Source organism: Otolemur garnettii, unplaced genomic scaffold (genome assembly GCF_000181295.1).
Source record: "Otolemur garnettii isolate 467f Iridium unplaced genomic scaffold, OtoGar3 scaffold00028, whole genome shotgun sequence".
NCBI classification, from domain to species: Eukaryota; Metazoa; Chordata; class Mammalia; order Primates; family Galagidae; genus Otolemur; species Otolemur garnettii.
The window spans coordinates 19521176-19539676 of NW_003852423.1; the positions used below are offsets into that span (position 1 = coordinate 19521176).

An 18501-nucleotide genomic window follows, 5' to 3' on the forward strand; every position below is an offset into this window, starting at 1 on the left:
TACATTTAAGATTGATACATTTCTTTTGCATATGCATTATCCTTTAACATTCTTTCACATCCATCAATTTAGAACAATTTAAAAAATTATGTTTCATCAGTTTAGCAAAGATGCTGGAAAAAGATTGCTCAAATACTAGGAGTGGGAATGTAAGTTGTAGCCACTACTTAGGGGGGCAAAGACTAGAATATACTACAGATTTCAAATGTGCATACTCTATGATCTAGTATCTTCTCTTGTTAGTAGTGTCCCTACCATAGAAAATACTTGGATATACAAAAAGACATCTATGCATATGTTTATGGTGGCAATGCTTCTTAATTTTTTAACAACTACATGTCTGAAGGCAGGGGGATGATAAATTAAATTATATGTGTATTTGTTCTGAAGACTACTATGTTGCACTTAAAAAGAACAAGGAAAATTTATGGGTAGACATGGAAAGATCTCAAGTGTTGTGTGTAAAAAAAAAATAACATCTACTGGGCGACACCTGTGTCTCAAAGGACACAGGACCTATATGCCAGAGGTGGCAGGTTCAAACCCAGCCCTGGCCAAAAACTGCAAAAAAAAAAAAAAAAAAAAAAAAAACCACCGAAAGAAAGAAAAGAAAAATAAATAAATAAATAAATAATAACATCTACACATAGAAGTGCACAGGAAAGAGGAGCCATCATCTAGGGTGTGGGTTTGTAATTAGTGCCTGAAAAAAATATTAACATAATACTCTGTATGTTTAACCTCTTCATGGCGATTATTTTATATGTAATTTAAAATTAATAATGGCACTTAGAAGAATTTTGAAAGACTTATCTAAAAGCCCAGCAACACTAGTTGCCTCCAAGAGGCGAAGTAAGCGAGGGCATGAGGAAGGGTAATCAACAGAATTTTCACAGTACACCCCTCTATACCTTTAAAAATGTTAATGATATAACTGTGACATTATCTATTGAGAAAAAAATTAATTGAATTTTCAATAAAATAATTAAAGGATACCTAACTTCGTAGGGAAAAGAGACTACTACTAAAAGATGTTACTTATAAAAGCGTGAAGAAAACGTCTTCCGAACAGATGAAGGGAAACTGAATTCTGCGTGTAGGTGACTCTGGAGCTGAGTGCTGGCATACGAACTTCGGACTATGTCCTGTGTTTTCATCCTGAAACCCATTACCGTGATTGTTTCCACTAGATGGAGACTAAATACCTAGCAAGAGACTGCAAGAAAGCGGAAGGCGCAGAATCGCGCACGAAAAGGAAGCAGACGCTTTTTAAAACGCTGTGATGCTGCAAAACGAGGGACTGTCCAACCAGCTCCAGGATTTCAAAGCCAGAGTCCCAGATTTCTCACCCATTCCTCCGGCAGCCCCGCCCACCCTTTCTCTCCTCTACGCGAAGCTAACCCGTCAGTAATTGATTGACAGATGTAGCCACCAACGGGTTGGTTCCGTCTCAAGCGCATTCGGGCTCCGGCGGGTCGCCGGTACCTCGGCGCGATGCTGACTCTGTGCGTCGACGTCAGCGTGCTGACGTCACGGGTCGTGTACTCGAGGAGGTCCCCGGGCGTCTGGTGCGGGCTGTGGGCCGCGCGTCCCTGCTGGACTCGGCCCCGGGTCCCGCCCCGCCGAGCCCCGCCCCTTCGGCCGGGAAGCGACCGCGGAGCCGCAGTCCCCAGGCCGGCCTGGGGCGGCCGGCTGGGAACCTCCGAATGAGGTAGGCTGGGTTTCTCGTCATCTTGTTTGACAGGTTGGAAAACTATGTATCCTGGGGCCAGATGATTTGCCTGGGACTCAAAAGATTGCGGAAGGCCAAGGCTTTAGGCCAGGTGTCCTGTTCTGTTTACCGAGCTCTGCGCGAGTCTCCGGGGAGGGAGGAGGGGTGAGGCAGGCTGTGCTTATAATGGATGCAAAAGTGAAGTTGCAGAATACTGAGCCCCACTGCTCTCAGGGCGTGGGCAGGGATTCAGGGATGGTTGCAGGTTATGATTTCCCAATTTCTCCACCCTGCGGAGCCCGGTGAGTCCCTGGTGGCGTTCAGCCGGGTGCTGGCGCCATTGGCCCTCCACAGTGACCAAGAATGGTGACTAGGGGCTGATGTATGTTTGTCTAGACACAGTCGGTTATGGGCTTCTTCTGTTCTTCAAAATAAGCCGTATTTAAAACAAAATAAAAATGTAAGCACCAGTCACGAATTTCTGACTGTGGTTTCAGTTCACTGCTTTGCCCACTCATGGATAGCTTGCCATTTTTTGAAATCTTAGCAGCGTGCTTACTTTTGATTTAGGGTCAGAAAGGGAATTCTTTTTTTCCCCTCATAGTTCAAACACAGGTTGACATTGTGGAACTTTTCTTACTGAATTCATCACTTGACTCTAATAATTTTGATGTTTAGCAAGATAACAAATTAACAAGTTTATCCTTTAAATGTATTAGTATTAATCCAGTTTGTTATATTTCTTTATTGGGAAGGGTTCTGAAAGATAATTCCCATATACATCTACATACTTCTCTTTCTAGGAGCAGGATGTCACAAAACAACTGATGGGTATCCTTGATTGTTTTTAATGGATTCTGATGATAAGGTGTATTATTCATATTCATGTTCATGAAAACATACACTGTATAGTGCGTTGTTATGAAGAATATCTCTTTAAAATCTTGCTGTCTCAAATCTGAACCTTTAAAAAATGCATTATTGTGTTGTGTAAAACTGCATTAAAGAAATTAAATTAAAACCATTTAAGTCTGAGGACTTATATTCACAATAGGATGGTGATTATTATCATTTGAACTTGTTCATCAGACATTTTATCTTTTGCCTACGTCATGAATTTTTTTAGACGTTGGAGATTGAGTGGTAAACAATTTAAATAAGATTCCTGTCTTCAGAGACCTTACATTGTGGTGGAGATAAACATGTAAATCAAAAACACAATTTTATATAGTAATGAATGCTAGAAGAGATTGTACAGAGTAAAGAAAGAGCTGGAGTGTGAGAGAATTTGGTGTGGTGGTCAGAAAAGACTTCCCTGAGGAGGTGAGGGTTTGGGTGAGACCTGAATATTTAGATGAGTCAGCCACTGGAAGTCTGCTGGAAGTTTCTAGGCAGATGTCACAGTGCAAAGGAGCAAAAGGAAGAATGAGCTTGGCATGATCCAGGATAAAGGGACTCTGGCATGGCTGTAGCAGTGAACTTAGGAGAGTGAGGTAGGAGGAAGTGACACTGGAGAGGTGAGCAGGAATTGGATCATCTGTATCCCTTGTGAGAATTGCAGACAGGGCAAAGGAAAGATTATTTGCATATTGCAGTCTTGATATTTTACTGACAGACTCTAACCACCTTTCCACTTCGTTTTGATTATAAAATCATTGCAGTGATTCATTTATATACATATATATTTTTATTGATTATTATTTTTTTTTTCCTCCAGGACTGTGTCCTGTGCAGTTTCTTTCCTTTCCATTGTTATGGTGTGGGCAGGGCTCAAAGCTTGTGGTTATCTTCAGACACCTGCTTTTATCCTGCCTACTTCCAACCATGAATCTGCTCCAGTATTATCTTTAACTGCTTTCCATTTGGAAAGCACTGGCAGTCAGTCCCTGCTCTTCTCCAAGCCAAATTCTAGGAAACTGCATTGTCAGGTTTAGTATTATTTTCATTAGACTTTGTATTACTGAGCAGGTGCCTAACACCTGCCTTTATTTAGTACCTGCAGTGTGCCAGGTGTGTTACTACATTCATTTTCATTCTTCCAACAGGTTGCAGTGGTAAATATTGACACCATTTCAATAGTTAAGGGAACTTACACTTCAAGTCACTCAGCCAATAGTGATGGAACATGGGTTTGGACTCTCATTAGCCTTGCTCTAAAGCCTAATTCATTCCACCCCATCCCACTGCTTCCCTGAGTATAAAACAAATATCTGTTACTTAAAATTATGTTTTATGATGTGGCAGTTTTAGAGATCATGTGATTTAGCTCTCTCAGTTTAGAGGCGGGGCTGTGGAAGCCCAGAGAAGGGCAGTGATTGTAAAACATAGCACAGGTAGTGGCCAAACTGGTACCAAATTCTCACCCTGCCAATTTTTAGCATAGTGTTTTTTCCTGCAGTATTTCCTTTACTAATGTCCCAAATCAGTGGATTTCTGTACATGTGGAAATACAATATTTAAACATCTTGAATTTACAGTTCATAAACTCATAAGTAGTAATTTTAAAAAGATGAGATGGTGCTTCTTGGGCTAAAATAATTCTTTGCCTTACTTTCTCTTCTCTGACCAATGAGCAAGTATAAACTTTATAGATGAATCTTTTCTTTCTGTTAATAGAAAGCTGTGGTTTAAAAATGCCTCATTAAAATTTAAATTTTTATTTCAGAAGTGTTTGAAGGAGAGTTGAAAATGTGTTACTATTTTCCTAGCTTTAACCTTTTGATCAGGAGTATGGGACTATTGCCTAGGCAGGGGTCCTCAAACTTTTTAAACAGGGGGCCAGTTGACTGTCCCTCAGACTGTTGGAGGGCCGGACTGCGGGCCCCAGGACAAGTAGGCCGCTAAGCAGGACAGGCAGTGGCAGCAAAAACACCCGGCGGGCTGGATAAATGTCCTCGGTGGGCTGCATATAGCCCATGGGCCTTAGTTTGAGGACTCCTGGCCTATAGTGTGCTGGCTTATAGCTTCTGGTAGCAAGTGGAGTTTCTTTCTGTAATTGAGGAAGCCCTTGGGTCAGCTTAGTGATGCAACTTCTCTTTCTTAGCAGTTTGTTATATTTGAAAATTAGTAGACAACATCCGTTTGAGAAATGGGTTAGTATTATTCTAAAATTAAAAATACATATTAGTTATTTCTAACTAACTTCTAAGATTTCTAAGATTTGCTTACTTTAGTCCCTATTATTGGAATATATGATAGTAACAGATTAATAAGTAGCTTAATTTATTTTCTAGATAGTGTTTGGACTCTCCTGTACCTTAATGAAAGATAATCTTCATTAGTCATATTCTAATATTCATGTAATTAGTATACTACCTTTTTTTTTTTGAGATAGAGTCTCAAGCTGTTGCCCTGGGTAGAGGGCCTTGGCATTGTAGATCACAGCAACCTCCAACTCTTGGGCTTAAGCGATTCTCTTGCCTCAGCCTCCCATGTAGCTGGGACGACAGGCACCTGCCACAATGCCCAGCTTTTTTTTGGTTGTAGTCACTGTTGTTTGGCAGGCCCATGCTGGATTCGAATCCGCCAGCTCCAGTGCATGTGGCTGGTGCCCTAGCCACTGAGCTATAGGCGTTAAGCCTAGTATACTACTTATTTCTTAAATGTTGAAATAAATTTGGGTAAAAGACAGCTTTTTCTCTTTAAGCAAGAATATAAGAAATGGATATTTTGATTGAGTATCTCTGTCTTTTAAGATTGTTCATGCCAGCCAGCTCATAGCTATAATCCCAGCTGAGGCAGGAGGATTACTTGTTTGAGCCCAGGAGTTGGAAGCTGGAGCAAGCAGTGATTGTACCACTAAACTCCAGTTTGGAGTCTCACAGAGTGAGACCTCATCTCCCTTTAAAAAGAGAAAGAAAGAAAGAAAAAGAAGAAGAAGATTGTTTATGTAACTGATACCCATCTTCTGAAGATCCGGACCATCATGATTTGACCCCATATTGTAGAGTCTTCCTTTGCTGGGAACCCAGTACCCTAAAGTGGACTCCTCCTCTTTGCTTCAAGCTGTCTAGCCGCAGTGCTATTGCTATGTTCTGCATGGAATGCCCTCTAGATGGAAAACTCCACCAGCTAGTCAAAATTGTACCTGTCCTCAAAATCCACTCAAATCCTGTTTTCTTAATAATGCATTTCTTGTGTCTGTTTAATGGAAGCCTTTTTTGTAATAACAATTTCAGGAGTCTGTCTGCCAATCTCCATATTTCTGATAATTCACTGTTATATACGTGGGTGTTCAAATATGTGTATGTTGACATAAGCTTAAAGCACTTGACAACTTGTGTTCCGTGTGCACAGTTTTTTGCAGATTGGAGAGCCCTCCAGTTTTTTGTTTTTTGTTTTTTGTTTTTTTTGAGACAGAGGTTCAAGCTGTCCCCCTGGGCAGAGTGCCGTGGCATTACAGCTCACAGCAACCCCTAACTCCTGGGCTCAAGCGAGTCTCCTGCCTCAGCCTCCCAAGTAGCTGGGACCACAGGCGCCCGCCACAACGCCCGGCTATTTTTTGGTTGCAGCCATCATTGTTGTTTGGCGGGTCCGGGCTGGGGATTCGAACCCGCCACCTTAGGTGTACGTGGCTGGCGCCTTAGCCGGTTGAGCTATAGGTGCCAAGCCAAGCCCTCCAGTTTTATTCACACTTTTACTACCTCGTCTTTGAGAGGAGTACTATTATACTTTTTTGGCTTTGGTTCAATAGAATCTCATTTCTGTTTTAGTTAAGGGGTCTTCTGTATTTGCCTAGAGGTCTTGAGAGGAACTCAAATCTTTGTGCTATAAATGATGAGGTCACATTGTTACAAAAAGAAGGAGAATAATTAAAATTTTCTGTGCGAATAGTGTTGGAAAGTAGTGATTTCCACTTTTTAATGTTATAGATTAGAAGACTGAGGCCCAGCCCTTTGTTACTTACAGTGCTGGGCTGTGAACCTGGTGGGTACTCCTGGTCCACGGCAGCAGGGGCTCACTGCAGATTTTCATTGGTTCTGATGTTATGTGTCAGAATTCCTGGTAGCCTCTTAAAATGGTGTATCAGGACAGCTCTGGCCATTTCCCTTGTTTCACTTGTTTTGTTTGTGAGTTCACTTGGATCTGGAAAATATCTCTTGTTGTGAATCAAGATGTAAGAGTGAACTCTACTAAGGATCTCTGACTCTGGGCTGTTTAAGCCTGGACGATCTTCCTGAACAGCCAGTGAATGGTACGATATCAGATTTAATAGGCTCTTCAGTTTAAAATCTTTCTCTTTTACTTCCTCTCTATTCACAGTTTTCCAAAAAGTGTCCTGGGATTAGAGAGCATCCTCATTGTATTAACTCTTGAGGAATTTGGCCTGATGTCGTCTGAGGTGCAGCAATCACAGGGTTCTAGGCCCTGTATTTTTCAGGACGGTACACTTTGCAAGTATCACTCATTATTGCTCAGCAAAGTATTCTTGCTTGCTTTTTGTTTGAGGAAAATAAAATTATTCTCATAATTTTTTTTTTAATTAACCACTTACTGAATTATTGATGTGGAACCACAGAATTTCAGGTACCTGTTCCTATTTGTATGGTGTGTTAAACTCATCAAAGGTCACATGAGGCAGTGTTAGAATTTTCTTCAGCTGAGGGAGGGGCATTGGCCAGAACTTGGTTTTGGAGTTATTGATAATAATTAATGCTTTACTGTCTTTGGCCAGGAGCTGTCCCATGAATGCTTGGTGTCAGGATTTCTCATCCTCAGCACTGTTGACATTTTGAGATGGATAATTCCTTGTTGTTAGGACTGTCCTGTGCTTTGTGGGATGTTTAGCAGCATCTCTGACCCTTACCTACTAATTGCTAGTGGCCCCTTCTGTAGTCACAACCCAGGAAAATGTCTCCTGACTTTGGCTCTGCTTTGGGGAAAGCAGGAGCGGGCACCCACTTGTTCCCCCCACCACCTCACTGGGAATCCCTGTTTTATGTAAACTAATATATTCCTCACAATAACTTTCTGAGGTAAGTTGTGATTAGTTTTCCCTATTTTGCAGAAGAAGAAACTTAGAACAGATTGTGAAGTAACTTGTCTAAAGTTACACAACTAGTAAGCAGCAGTACAGGAGGTGGAAACCAGCAGTGCTCTTGCTGAATGGTACCCAACAGAGCTGGCTGAGACTGGCCACAAATGTTAGGCCTCCAGAGACCCTACAAACCAGGAAGAAGAGCAGGGGCTAGCAGGACCATGCAGGAGGGGAAGTGAGGTAGCTGGGTAGCAGACTGGTGAACTGGGGAGTATTGCCAGAATTGCCAGTTTTTCAAGAGGAGTTAGAAATCCAAATTATATGTTGTAAATGCTCATAGTTGGTAGTTGATTTAATGACATTATGCAAGCCAACCAACAAATACTATCACACTGGTGTGCATGCGATTTTGTCCCAGGTCATCTGTTTGCCGTTGTTTCCCGGCTTTGTGTCCACTATAGCAGGGTGATATGATAGGGGAGTGTGCATTAATTTGATAGGAGAAATGAGGTAGATTCTGTGTGGAGGGCAAAAGTGCCTTGCATTGAAGCCTGTGGGCAGGGCAGGGTGGGGCTTCTAGGCTGTCCAGACAGGGGAGTGTGGTGATTTAGGCTGGCCATCAAGCCCACGCTGACCCATTTCTGTCCTGCTGCCCAGTGTACACTCAGTCGAAATGTTTCATAATCTTCAAAATTTTGAAAACATTGTTCATAACTCTCTCTCTCATGACCTCTGCTTCTCTGGGTATTACACAGGTGTTTTATATAAAACAGGAATTTATTTTACATTGAGAAAACACAGATTCTGGAATTGCCTGGCTATATCTTGTAGAAACAGCCACACCATTCCTTATTTTGTTGATATCCAGTAACTGTTTGACCCCGTGTTTACTCTCCTTGGTAAGGTTATCTGCCAGCTTGCTTGGAACCTTTTCTTGGAACCTGCACCCTGGCTACTCACTGGAGCCTGTTACTCTTGGTGTGAAAGTGGAGCTCACATTCCCCTGCTATCTGATTAAAGTTCCAGTTGTCTTTGACTTATAATTATCTTAGACATTGTTTCCTAATTATTTGTGTAACTATATTACCTCCTCAATGAAACAGTGCTTGAGGATCAAGACCACATCCTTTCCATCTTACTTTTCCCCCACAGCATCTACTATAGTGTTTTACCTATGGCAGCTACTTAATAAATATGCCCATTTGTTTGAATTAGACAGGTTCCCCTCTCAGGCACTGATTTCTTTCTATTTTTCCATCTATCTGATAGCATTCAAAATATATTGGGAAAAGATTCCCAGTTTGGTTAATTTGGGGGCTGGGGACATTATTTCATTGTCATCATAACACCTGGAGATTAAATATTCCTAGTGGATTTAATGTACTGTTGATCCTTGAACAACACAGGTTTGAATGCGTGTGTTCATTTATCTGTACATTTTTTCAATTAAACACAGACATAACCTGAAATACAGTTTTCACAGGATGCAAAACCCATGTATGCAGGATCTGGTCAGCTTTTTTTATAAGCAGGACGCTTTTTTTTTTGGAGACAGAGTCTCAGTTTGTCACCCTCAGTAGAGTGCTATGGCGTCACAGTTCACATCAACCTCCAGCTCCTGGGCTTAGGTGATTCTCTTGCCTCAGCCTCCTGAGTAGCTAGAACTACAGGTGCCTGCCACAACGCTCGGCTATTTTTTATTGCAGTTTGGCTGGGATTGGGTTCGAACCCACCAACCTCAGTATATGGGGCCAGCACTCTACCCACTGAGACACAGGTGCCGCTCAATAAGCAGGACTTTTTTAATCTAGACTTTAATATGTGTGACTTTTGGTATGTGCTGGGGTCCTGGATTGAATCCTTTCCAGGCGTCCTCACACTATGGTCCGTGGGCCACATGCAGCCCATCTAGGACATTTATCCGGCCCAGTGGGTGTTTTTGCCACTGCTGCCTGTCCTGCTTAGCAGTCGACCTGTCCTGGGTCCCGCAGTCTGGCCCTTCAGCGGTCTGAGGGACAGTGAACTGGCCTCCTGTTTAAAAAGTTTTAGGACCCCTGAAAGGAACAACTACGATATTGTGAAACTCCGAATGTTGTAAAATTGTCTGACTTTGGTTAGCTGGCACCCAGACCCCATACTTTCATTCAATTATAATTTATGATAAATTTAACAAATTAAATGCCTAACACTGGCCAAGCATTTCTTTATGTGCTAAGGCTACAGAAGTGTTCTCCAGGAACTTTTGGTATAGAACTGAGAAGGTGGTAAGTGAACACTACTTGAAATAATGTATAAAAGATTAGAAGAAGTGTTCTTAAAGAAAAGTATCTGGAATATATGTTATACCTATGGGATAAGAGAAGGTTTCATTGAAGAAGTGATACTTAAACTTCCTTGAGCAATGAATAGGGTTCTTACTACCATTAATAGTTTAGTGGTTGTAGGAAAAGGCATTCTAGCCAGACAGAGTACTGGGGCAAACCCATGGATGGTGAAACCTCCTCCTATACAAGGCAAATTAAAATGTAAGCACAGTTGGGCAGGGAATGATGTTTTGAGTAGAGGGATGAATGTTTTGGAAGATGAATGGGGCTAAATTGTTGGAGTAATGTAGGTAAGAGATAAGATTAATAGTGAAGACTGATGAGAGAGAGTAAGGGGATTGAGTTTGTCACCATTGTGAATGTCAGAGGATGGAGCTAGCAGGAGACTCAAAGCTTTAAATGAGATCTCACTGATTATTATTGGTTAGTTATTCTTACTTTAAATAGTTTGATCTTTACTGGCAATGTGTATATGTTAATGTTTGTAATTTTAATCATTTTTCAATTATTTTATAATCGCTTATTTCTTTCGTTTAATTATTTGCGAGCACATTCTTCATGAATGGTGCTAGTTTCAAACCTTTGTGGAGAACCTTGTCATCTTATTACTATTGTGCTCTTACCTACCTCTGTACCATGTGCTCTGGCTTGTTCTCCTTATAAGACTGTAAAGCGCACTATTTTATGATAGATTAGCCTATAGTTGAAATGAGCCTTATGATCAGTGGTCTTTGCTTACACGATTCTATTTTCTGAAGCACAATTTAGGCTTAAAAGGTGATTGCACATCTCCTGAGGGTCTGGTTTCCTGTGTGACTACCTTAAAAATCTGCTGAAAAAGAGAAAAGCGTACTGTTGAGAGCCACTAGGGGAGCTGGAGTAAACACTTATCTCCTACATTTCAAGGAAGTAGCTTTGTGCTGTTGAATGAAAGGGAACCTAACTCGCCTCTGAGTAGCCATGCTGGTTCCTACTTTCCAGCTGGCTACTTGGAATTCAGCTTCTATTCACTCGGTGTAGAAAAGATAAGTCTGCGGAGGCTTATGAAAAATACGTGATGAACACATTCCTAATTCTAGTCTTTTGGATAAAGGATAATTACTAAAAGAAGTGTATAATTTTGGCCACCTTCCTATGATTCCCAGAAGAGCAATGAGTTTGCTGCCACGATTACTATTGATATTCAGGTTTGGATCAATAAGATCTTCAGTCCCTGTGCTGATGGTTGATAGCATTTATTTGGAAATTACTTGCTGTAAGTATTTTAAAAGTCTCAGTGTGTGATGCCGAGGCGTCCTCATATGCATTGAAAAATATCTTAAGTTCCTTAATTGAGGAACCTTCACCAATCTAGATAATAATGTGACTTTCAACTCAGTTATTTCCAGGGCTGGCAGCCCTTCTTTAGGAAGCTTTAAATTTTCTTAAGACTATTTATATGTGCACTGAAGGGCAACAAGACTCCTCTGAATTCCTAGCTGCTGCTGATCAATGGAACAATTAAGTCAAAATTGGCAAAAACAGTGGTAACTCCATGCTAGCCATCAGACATTTTATAACTGTTCTAGTGTGATTTTTAGGAATACTACAAGTGGATTTTGTTCTGTGGGAACAAAGAAAAGTCTGGAATAAGATGGTTAGTCAGCAACCAGAAAATCAGCAGTCTTGGGGAAGTGGCCATAATTGTCCCCTGAAGGTAAATAGGATTATGAATAGCTTCTATGACCTGAAAGATTAAGGCAGGGGAATTTCTAGGTGAGCTACTGAGAAAATACAGTCATGGCTCAGCGCCCGTAGCTCACTAGTTTGGGCGCCGGCCACATACACCAGGCCTGTCGGGTTTGAACCCCGTCCAGGCCTGCTAAACAATAATGACAACTACAACAAAAAAATAGCCAGGCGTTGTGATGAGTACTTGTAATCCCAGACACTTGGGAGGCTGAGGCTTGCTTAAGCCCAAGGATTTGAGGTCGCTGTGAGCTGTGACGCCATAGCACTCTACCAGGGGTGACGTAGTGAGACTCTGTCATACCACATGTTTTGGTCAACGATTGACTGCATGTAAGAGGGTAGTCCCAGAAGACTATAATACTGTACTTTTACTGTAACTTCTATGTTTAGACACACCAATACGTTTCATTGTGTTACAGTGGCCATGGTACTGAGGACAGTAGCAAGAAGTATAGGTTTGTGGACTAAGCTGGATATCTAGGTCTGTGTAAGTACAAGTCATGATATTCATGCGAGGATGAAATTGCCTAGTGATGTACTTCTCCAAACACATCCCTGTTGTCAAGTGATGCATGACTGTATTTGAGTGTAGGAGTTAGAGCTGAAACCGAGAAAGGGAAAAAAAGCTGCAAAATCCATTTGAGCACCTGGAAAGATCCACTAGGAAGGGAATTGAAGGCCAGAAAGAAACACGAGAAGCTGGAGGAAGGTAGCTGTAGAGACCCCGTTGTTCAGCGATGCTGGACCACCTGACAGCAGCTTCTGTAAAAGATGAGAAACAAATGAGAGAATATTCTCATTCTGCAGAGCCCATCTTGAGAGAGACTGTCGCTGTTTAAATGGTGAGATACAGCACAACATGACTCAACCATGCTCATGAAATAACTGCCTACCGAGTCGATGACTCCCCCAGGGTTGATGAGCTAACACATTTTATGTATCACTCAGCATGACTTTGGCCACTCCAGGGCATCCTGCTGTTTTGCCAACCTGTGGAAGAACTAATATATATTGTCAAATGTCTGTCCTCTTTCTGGCTTGATCTTCTTTTGCTGGAACAAGGAACATCCCTAGTGCCATGCTTATTATTTCTTTGTATTATTTACTTCTCTCCCTTCTTGACTAAATATAAGTTCTGCTGAGAGCAGGTGAACCCTTTTATTATCTTTTGAATCTCTTTAAATGTCTCTGTGATAGTACATTTTGTTGTTCAATCCGATAGTTTACTAAAATGGGAACTGTTTGTGGACTTACATAGGGCCCACTTCAAAATTATTTTCTGTTTTACAAATAAATATACTATTAATATTTTAGTTGTAGGGGTTTTTTTTTTCATCTTTAATGGCATGAAAAACATTCTAATTTCTGTTATAAGTATCTCTCATCTATCCATAAATTCCATCCATTTACTATTGACTTACAAATGTATACCTCTAGCCAGTGTCTGTCCCCTGCACTCCCAATTCATATCCAGCTGCTTACTTTATGTCTACTTGGGTATTACTCAATGTCCGGTACTTTACATGTCAAAACTGAACTGACATTCTCCCACAAAGTTACCCCTCATTTACATTCCCCTTTTCAGTAAAGAGCACGTCCATCCTTCAGTTTCTCAGGCTATAAATCTTGCAGGTCTCTTTTAGTCCTTATTTTCTCCCGTACCCTGTGCCTAATCTGTCACCAAATGCTTTTGGCCCTGTATTTAGAACCGACCAGTCTTCACCTTCACCCCTGCTATCACCCCAGTCCACTGAGCAGTGTAACATCTCTCTCCTGAGTTTTTGATGTAGTTTCCTAACTGATCTCCCCATTTCTGTGCTTCTCTCAGCAAAGGGAGCCCCATAAAACATAGCTGGATTATTCTTCTCTTCTACTGAAAACCTTCCAGTGCCTTCCTGTCTCATTCAGAGTAAGTCTTTGCAGCGGCTCATACCCCAGGTGCAGCTTTTGGCAGCTTGTCTGTCACCTTCTCTCTCTGGGCTCCAGCCTCCCTGGCCTCCTGGTTGCAGGACTCCATGACCAGTTCCCCGTCCACTCCCCAGCATTTGCCCTTGCTATTCCCTAACCTGCAGTGCCTTTACCCCTGGCAGCCACCTGGCATTTCTCCCTTTCCACCCGCTAGTCTTTGCTCAGATGCCACCTTCTCAAAGATCCTCCTGACCCCTCAGTCTCAAATGATAGTGTCCCAGCACTGCCTCATCTTCCATCCCTTTCCTATAGCAGGTAAACTTCAAAAAGGTAGGAGATATTTTGTTTGTTATGTTAATTATCGTATCCCCAGGGCTCAAAGGACAACCTGATAACAATTTTAATGCTCAGAAATAGTCGTGAAGCAAATGAAGTAGATGTGGTATACTTTTGGCAAAGTTTGAATTTTCAGACACTGTCAAGTATGAATCTTAAATCTTGTATATATCCAGATTTAGCTTCTCAATATATATGTTAGGTTTGTTTCATAAATTATGAAAACATTGATATAAATTTACCTAATCATCTTTAAGTCTTCATGTTTCTCTGCATTACATGTCAAATAAAAATAAAAGTTCAGTAAAATGCTTAAGACTGCTATGAGAAATAGGTCACTTACAAATTAAATTGCTGTAAGAACAGCCTTGAGTTTAGGAGATAAATTAGTGTCTATCAGAGAGGTGACTTAAAGGCACCCTAACATATATTTTTTCTCCTTTACTTTTTGTATGTCATTGATGATAATTACTAAGTAAATCTGAGTCCAAAGCAGATTGTTGAAAGGTTAAATTCTGTTATGTGTACAAAGGTACTTTGCTGTTGGTAACAGAAATTCTTCAATAAGTTAGAACACAAGAAGCAACAGAGCTTTAATAGGTGCCCTGAGTGTGTGTGTGGGAAGAGGGCAGGAGAGGAAGCAGTGAAGAGTGAGCAGATTTCTCAGGATGGATAAAAGTGTTAATTACATCCCCAGCAAATATAAACAACACTGGGAGATACGAAGCCCAGAAAAGAACCAGCACCAAGCGATGGAAATAATAGATAGAGCTGTTACTCCAGAGTGGAGCTGTCTAAATTCTTAAAGAAAAGAATGGGGTGGAGCAGAAAGAAGTGTGGTTGAAATGTGGGTACCAATCTAGTAAGTCAGTTAGTTGCCTGAGTGAAATAACTCATGGTGCGTGCCTGAGACTTGGTAGGTGACACTGTACAAGATATATCTTTCCCCAAGTGCCTAGGGAAAGTTGGAATTTTCACGTAGGGAACAATGCAGGAGCAACTTAGTTTTTATATCTTGTGTAGTTTCACTGAAGAACTGAGAAACTTTGGACCCAAACCATTACATGAGGTGGCTCTACTGTTTCATTTAAGTCTTTTAACAGCAAAAGCAAAAGATCATTCTCAGGTATTTAAGGGTCGTTGCCTCAGAATGCAAATAAAATTACTTCTATCCACAGTCAAAAGTACCTTAAAAGTCTTCATCCAATTCGCATTTATGTCCAGGTAAATATAGTAGTTATAGTGAGGGCACAGTAACTTGATGTCCAGAAGTCTTATCTGGGTTTTCTTTCCTTTCAGTCTTATTGTGTATTTCAAAGTGTTACATACGTTAAGAGTTACTATGCAAAGGGATGTGTACAAAATCCATGTGCATTCTGTTTTATAGAATGATTTAAGAGGTTTTTGAGGATGATTCTGGTTTCTCTTTGCTTTTAAAGGTAGCACACACACAGCAAAGTTAAATTCATGATTTTTTTTTTTTTTTTTACAATGAAAGTATACCTTTATTTTCTTTGCTGTACTGAAGTACCCTCTTATCCATGGAGATACATTCCAGGACTACAAGTGGATGTCTCAAACCACAGGTACTACAGGTACTACCAAACTCCTACACACACTATATTTTTTTCCTGTGTAGTAATAGATAGGTAGCATTTACAACATGGATGTGGTGGACAAAGAGATCATTCATTTTCTGGGAAAGATGGAGCAGGCTAGTGGGACCTTAAATCTCCTCAGAACAGCACACAATTTAAAACTTATGAATAATTATTTCAGGAATTTTCTATGTAGTATTTTTGTACCCTACCACAATTGATCACAGGTAACTGAAAGTATAGAAATTGAAATTGCAGAAAGTGGGGATCTGCTGTAGGTAAATATGCATATGTATACTATACATTTTATGTTTAAATATACTATTTATCTTTATTGTGTATAAGTTTGTATTTACTGTATATTGATAGGCATAGATACAACAGCCCCATTAAAAAGAAAAAAAACAACTCTGACCATATGACCTTGTGATTTTTCTGAACTAATCAGAAGTAGGTTATGTACGTGGTGATGATTACCCCTCATACTTCAAATTGAGGACATTCTCCTACGTAATCAGAATACTAAACTCAGTCAATTCCCCACTTGTCTTTTGCAGCTTTTTCTTTTGTTAGTTCTTTTAAAATTCAAGATTCAATCTAGCTGATGCATTTCATTTGATGGTCTGTTTTTATACTCTTTTCAGTTTGAAGACTGTTTATTATCACTGTCCTTTTTGTTGTTTTGGTTTTCACCACACTAACTTCTCTAAAGAGTTCAAGGTAGTTGCCTCATAGAACGCCCCCTATACTGTGTTTGTCTGACTGCTTTCTTTTGACTTAATTCAGGTTAAACATTTTTGTCAAGGCTGTATCACGACTAGTGTCATTTATTAAATGGTCCTTACTGCAGCGCATCAGAAGACATGGGGTGGCAGCTTGCTTCAGTGTTGGTGACGCTGTTTGATGACTTGCTTCAGGTGGTGACTGTCAGGTCACTCCACAAAGCCCTTCATCCCCAATGAAATTATTAAATTACGGGGAGATAATATTTTGATGCTACGGATATCATATTCTCCAGCAACCTTTCAGTTATCGTTAGCATCACTGATGATACTTGTCTGAATCAGTCACTACATTGAGGTTGCTGCAAACTATTGATTTTTCTAATTGTATTATTCCTTTTGTGTTTTTTATCTGATTTTTTCAGATAAAGAGTTTCTCTAAGGATAACTTTTCCCATCCCTACGTGTGTTTTTTCCAGTGCATGTATTGCCATAGATGTGTGGAATTTTTAAAGTTATATAACATAAATTCCAGTATTATTATCATTGTTCATTTTTATGGCAAGTTATACCAAAGTAGCTAGTGGGAGCTTTTTCAAGGTAGCCTACACAAAATCACAAAATGATTTTTTAATGGTTGGATCTTTTTTGTGTCTTCTCTTAGAAATCTTTGGGAAAAGGAATAATTCCCCTGCACATTTTTCTAAAAGCTTTGTATTTCTAATTTTGTGTTCAGGTTGGTGGTTCATTTAAAATTATTTCTTCATGCTATATGTTAGGGTTGGAAATTCTTGTTTGTTTGTTTTTTTCCCCCAGTTTTTATATTTGGTTGTTTCAACACCATTTCATGAAAACAAACTTCATTTTCATCATTAGGCTGCTCTGATATTTTTCAAAAGTCAAATGACTGTATATGTACATCTGAGTTGTTCATTGTGCCTCAGCGATTTATTTGTTGATTGTTACTGCTGTTGACTATCCTGTTTTGATTACTGAAGCTTTATGGAAAGTCTTAAACAGTTATGTAGAATACATCTTTCAATTTTATTCTACTTTTCCAAGATTACTTTGGATAGGATCATTTCTTAATATTTATATATACCTTTTAGAATTGGCTTGTCAGTTTCAGTGAAAAAAAATTTGGCGAGATTAGGATTTGGGATTAACTCTGTAGATCAATTTAGGGAGCATTGATATCTTAATGATATAAATTAGTCCAATCCAGGAACATGGTGTATCTCCTAACATATATTTTCAGCTTCTTCAGTTTCTCTCAGCAGTGTTTTGTACTTTCAGTGTTGACATCTTACGACTTATCTTTTATGAAATTTATTTTTTAGTGTTTTGTTTTTGATGCAGTTTTAGTAGCCAGCCTGCCTGTCCCTCCCTCCCTCCCTCCCTCCCTTCCTCCCTCCCTCCCTTCCTTCCTCCCTTTCTTCCTCCCCCCTCACTCTTCCCTTCCTCTCCTTCCTCTCTCCTCCCCTTCTCTCTTTCTTTCTTTTTTTCTGTATGTCTAGTTTCTTCCCAGAATGTAGGAATTAGTAAATAGGTGAATCACAAAGTTTTAAGTTAACTTGTTAAAAAAAAATACTTTCTTCTTAACTAGGACAGCAAAAGTAATCTTAATGCAGTGTGATAGATGTGATTATAGAGGTCTGTGTGCACTGCTTTCTGATGGGGCAGAGAGGTGTAGAAGAGTGGGAGGAAGTATAAGCTCCCCTGATGAAGTGACTTTTGAGTTAAGGCTTATTAAATGAGTTAGAACCTCAGAGATAAGGAGAGTAGCACTTCAGTTAGAGTGAAAAATAAAAGCAGTGGTCTGTGAGAAAGTCATGGCTTTAGGAAACTGCTTGTGTTTTTTAGCGTGATGAAATGATTCTGCAGAAGTAGGCAGAAGTAGGCCACATGTTCAGATTAGGCAAGACTGAACTGTTTGAGCTCTCCCCAAAGGTCCCAGGAAGCCATTGAATTGATCATGTAAATTTAATTTGATTTTCTAAAACATTACTGCTGTTGACTTAGAGCTAGACTTGGTGCTTTTAAAAAAATGGAACTAATGCTTACCATTAGAAAAATTTCCTGTCAGGGTTCACATGTTCGGCTTTCACTGATAAATAAAAAGTTGCCGTACATTTCCAACCTGTGGCTCCGGGATATTGGGCTCACCCTCCTCTCTCCTTTGCTTCTGGTTCCT

General features: G+C 40.2%; 1 protein-coding gene across 2 annotated transcripts in view; it reads left to right on the forward strand.

Moving 5' to 3' along the window:
• The first annotated feature begins 1489 nt into the window (after nucleotides 1-1489).
• The window catches only part of STARD3NL (STARD3 N-terminal like), a 46487-nt gene continuing 29475 nt past the window's right edge, over nucleotides 1490-18501 (forward strand). Inside the window, exon 1 of one of the 2 annotated variants that reach the window (XM_003788594.1) lies at nucleotides 1490-1711. The gene's annotated coding sequence lies outside the window, so the exon portion shown is untranslated. Of the gene's footprint in view, nucleotides 1712-13589; nucleotides 13653-18501 lie in introns of those variants that run through there. The other variant, XM_012804396.2, reaches the window with a different exon arrangement.